Genomic DNA, 4,740 nt, shown 5'->3' with positions numbered 1-4,740 from the left:
AATCCTTCCCTCCCCTTATTCAGAGCCATAGTCCTGCACTGCCTTCTAGCCTTTCCACAGCATGAATATATTACTAGCCACACAATGACGTTGCTTATTGTTTATGAATTACTGGCCTGCCTGACAACAAAGGCTATTTTCATAAGAAAACTCTAATTCATTTCAGTTCCTATTTGATTAGAGGCAGAAGAAAAGAAGCCCTTCGGTCATAGCCCCCAGAGGACTGTTTTTATTCAGTCCGTATGAATAGGGCTTTATTGCTCTTCTTTTCAAAAGCTGACGGGGAAAAGCTTTTAGAGTTAAACATTGACGAAAAATTATTGGGCGGCTGTTTTTGTGCAATAACAAACCCCTTCAAAAGGACACTGAGCTCTTATCCTTCCACCACTCACTCACTCTTTTCTCTTTCTTTTTTGGCAAATTGTAAAGCCTGGAAATTAATGACAGACAGTAGCAAAAGAGGGAGAGGGAGAGAGAGCAAAAGAGAGAGACCAGCTCAGCCACAATGCATGTCAAATCTAAATGATCACAGGCTACTGAATAGAAAAAAGGAGAGAAAGAAAGGGAAAGACAGGGTCTTAGACAAGCGAGTGTGTGCGCGCGTGTGTAGCCTATAGTCTGGTCAAAAGCTAATTGATTCCATGTCCACCAAGTCCTGCCATCCCTTTTGCATTTCAACGACGGGTAGTGTGCTTTAACTGTTAGAGGCTGTTCATATCTGGGAGTCAAACTTTTTGTCAACAATAACAGATTGTTGAACTGCACACCCTTATGTCCTAAACTCAAGACTAACGCAAACGCATGTTTGAAGCATCCTCTGTGACAAACTGATATATTTTACTGATAATGGCAAGGCAGCGCAAATTGTGTCTTCCACTAAACCAAAGCGTCCCTGAAAGCGACACCCGTCTTCCAAACTCAATATGCTGTAAAAAGAGAAGCGAACCGCAGAGAACAAAAATGAAAAGGCCAACCTGGTATTTATCTACGGGTTTTATCTATACACTAAAGGATAAATCAGGATAAATCAGGGCTTCCTTTTATCAGGAGGGCATTATGCTCCTTTGTATTTATGCAGGAATATTTAACAGGAGACAAAAGGTGACTTTCTCCTTATTCATCTGCGAACAAGGCAATGCTGGCATTCTGAAAAGCCTGACATTTGAGCTTTTTGCCAACACCAGCAAAATTATATCCTTTCCATTGTAAATCAATGAAGTAGAATCATCGCCCACAAAAGGACTAGATTGCCTTGTCACTGTAATAGAGCCTGGGGCATGCACAACCTTCACCAGAACTGTTGTATGCAGACGAAAGACAAGGGCATAAAGTCATCCTTGTCATACCCTTCCCTTTGACAGAGCATAGAAACTTAAAGCTTAAACTCCTGAGTTGAGCACTGCAGGTCTGTTCATGCACAGCTAATACGTGTGCAAGACACATTATCATGCTAAACATGAACAGTTCACAGTTTAAGTGTTATAGGTTCACAATATGATGGGGGAAAAACTATATTATATATATATATATATATATATATATATATATATATATATATATATATATATATATATATATATATACACATACATACATACATACATACATACAGTCTTGTTCAAAATAATAGCAGTACAATGTGACTAACCAGAATAATCAAGGTTTTTAGTATATTTTTTATTGCTACGTGGCAAACAAGTTACCAGTAGGTTCAGTAGATTCTCAGAAAACAAATGAGACCCAGCATTCATGATATGCACGCTCTTAAGGCTGTGCAATTGGGCAATTAGTTGAATTAGTTGAAAGGGGTGTGTTAAAAAAAATAGCAGTGTGGCATTCAATCACTGAGGTCATCAATTTTGTGAAGAAACAGGTGTGAATCAGGTGGCCCCTATTTAAGGATGAAGCCAACACTTGTTGAACATGCATTTGAAAGCTGAGGAAAATGGGTCGTTCAAGACATTGTTCAGAAGAACAGCGTACTTTGATTAAAAAGTTGATTAGAGAGGGGAAAACCTATAAAGAGGTGCAAAAAATGATAGGCTGTTCAGCTAAAATGATCTCCAATGCCTTAAAATGGAGAGCAAAACCAGAGAGACGTGGAAGAAAACGGAAGACAACCATCAAAATGGATAGAAGAATAACCAGAATGGCAAAGGCTCAGCCAATGATCACCTCCAGGATGATCAAAGACAGTCTGGAGTTACCTGTAAGTACTGTGACAGTTAGAAGACGTCTGTGCGAAGCTAATCTATTTTCAAGAATCCCCCGCAAAGTCCCTCTGTTAAAAAAAAAGGCATGTGCAGAAGAGGTTACAATTTGCCAAAGAACACATCAACTGGCCTAAAGAGAAATGGAGGAACATTTTGTGGACTGATGAGAGTAAAATTGTTCTTTTTGGGTCCAAGGGCCACAGGCAGTTTGTGAGACTACCCTCAAACTCTGAATTCAAGCCACAGTACACAGTGAAGACAGTGAAGCATGGAGGTGCAAGCATCATGATATGGGCATGTTTCTCCTACTATGGTGTTGGGCCTATTTATCGCATACCAGGGATCATGGATCAGTTTGCATATGTTAAAATACTTGAAGAGGTCATGTTGCCCTATGCTGAAGAGGACATGCCCTTGAAACGGTTGTTTCAACAAGACAATGACCCAAAACACACTAGTAAACGGGCAAAGTCTTGGTTCCAAACCAACAAAATTAATGTTATGGAGTGGCCAGCCCAATCTCCAGACCTTAATCCAATTGAGAACTTGTGGGGTGATATCAAAAATGCTGTTTCTGAAGCAAAACCAAGAAATGTGAATGAATTGTGGAATGTTGTTAAAGAATCATGGAGTGGAATAACAGCTGAGAGGTGCCACAAGTTGTTTGACTCCATGCCACACAGATGTCAAGCAGTTTTAAAAAACTGTGGTCATACAACTAAATATTAGTTTAGTGATTCACAGGATTGCTAAATCCCAGGAAAAAAAAAATGTTTGTACAAAATAGTTTTGAGTTTGTACAGTCAAAGGTAGACACTGCTATTTTTTTGAACACACCCCTTTCAACTAATTGCCCAATTGCACAGCCTTAAGAGCGTGCATATCATGAATGCTGGGTCTCATTTGTTTTCTGAGAATCTACTGAACCTACTGGTAACTTGTTTGCCACGTAGCAATAAAAAAAATACGAAAAACCTTGATTATTCTGGTTAGTCACATTGTACTGCTATTATTTTGAACAAGACTGTACACACACACACACACACACACACACACACACACACACACACACACACACACACACACAGGTCCTTCTAAACAAATTAGCATATTTTAATAAAGTTCATTATTTTCCATAATGTAATGATAAAAATTAAACTTTCATATATTTTAGATTCATTGCCATTCCAACTGAAATATTTCAGGTCTTTTATTGTTTTAATACTGATGATTTTGGCATACAGCTCATGAAAACCCCACATTCCAAAAAAATTCTCAAAAAATTTGCATATTTCATCCGACCAATAAAAGAAAAGTGTTTTTAATACAAGTCAACCTTCAAATAATTATGTTCAGTTTATGCACTCAATACTTGGTCGGGAATCCTTTTGCAGAAATGACTGCTTCAATGCGGTGTTCTGGAGGCCCAGGATGCTTTGATAGCGGCCTTAAGCTCATCCAGAGTGTTGGGTCTTGCGTCTCTCAACTTTCTCTTCACAATATCCCACAGATTCTCAATGGGGTTCAGGTCAGGAGAGTTGGCAGGCCAATTGAGCACAGTAATACCATGGTCAGTAAACCATTTACCAGTGGTTTTGGGACTGTGAGCAGGTGCCAGGTCGTGCTGAAAAACTAAATAAAAGCTTCTCCATAAAGCTTTTCAGCAGATGGAAGCATGAAGTGCTCCAAAATCTCCTGATAGCTAGCTGCATTGACCCTGCCCTTGATAAAACACAGTGGACCAACACCAACAGCTGACATGGCACCCCAGACCATCGCTGACTGTGGGTACTTGACACTGGACTTCAGGCATTTCCTTCTCCCCAGTCTTCCTCCAGACTCTGGCACCTTGATTTCCGAATGACATGCAAAATTTGCTTTCATCTGAAAAAAGTACTTTGGACCACTGAGCAACAGTCCAGTGCTGCTTCTCTGTAGCCCAAAAGCGGCTTGACCTGGGGAATGCGGCACCTGTAGCCTATTTCCTGCACACGCCTGTGCACGGTGGCTCTGGAAGTTTCTACTCCAGACTCAGTCCACTGCTTCCGCAGGTCCCCCAAGGTCTGGAATTGGTCCTTCTCCACAATCTTCCTCAGGGTCCGGTCACCTCTTCTCGTTGTGCAGCATTTTTTGCCACTTTTCCCTTTCCATAGACTTCCCACTGAGGTGCCTTGATACAGCACTCTGGGAACAGCCTATTTGTTCAGAAATGTCTTTCTGTGTCTTACCCCAGGGTATATACATCAATCCTTAAGTTAAATTTACTACTTTTTAATACCTTTTTTACTACCTTCAGAATATTTTTTAAAAACATCACAACACTGAATTGCAAGTGTTAATCAGCGACCTTTCTATTATTTACACAGATTTTGACATATATAACATACAAAAAAGAATAGATTTAGAATCGACACCAGGAGGAAATCTTCTATAAGTTATCATTCAGACACAGTAAAATAGATATCAACATTCACAAAGGTTGGTTGAGGAGAAGCATTACTGCATACACATTTGATTTCAATTAATA

The sequence above is a fragment of the Pseudorasbora parva genome, chromosome 5 (genome assembly GCF_024679245.1).
Source record: "Pseudorasbora parva isolate DD20220531a chromosome 5, ASM2467924v1, whole genome shotgun sequence".
Classification (NCBI taxonomy): Eukaryota; Metazoa; Chordata; class Actinopteri; order Cypriniformes; family Gobionidae; genus Pseudorasbora; species Pseudorasbora parva.
This window is presented reverse-complemented; position numbering follows the sequence as displayed.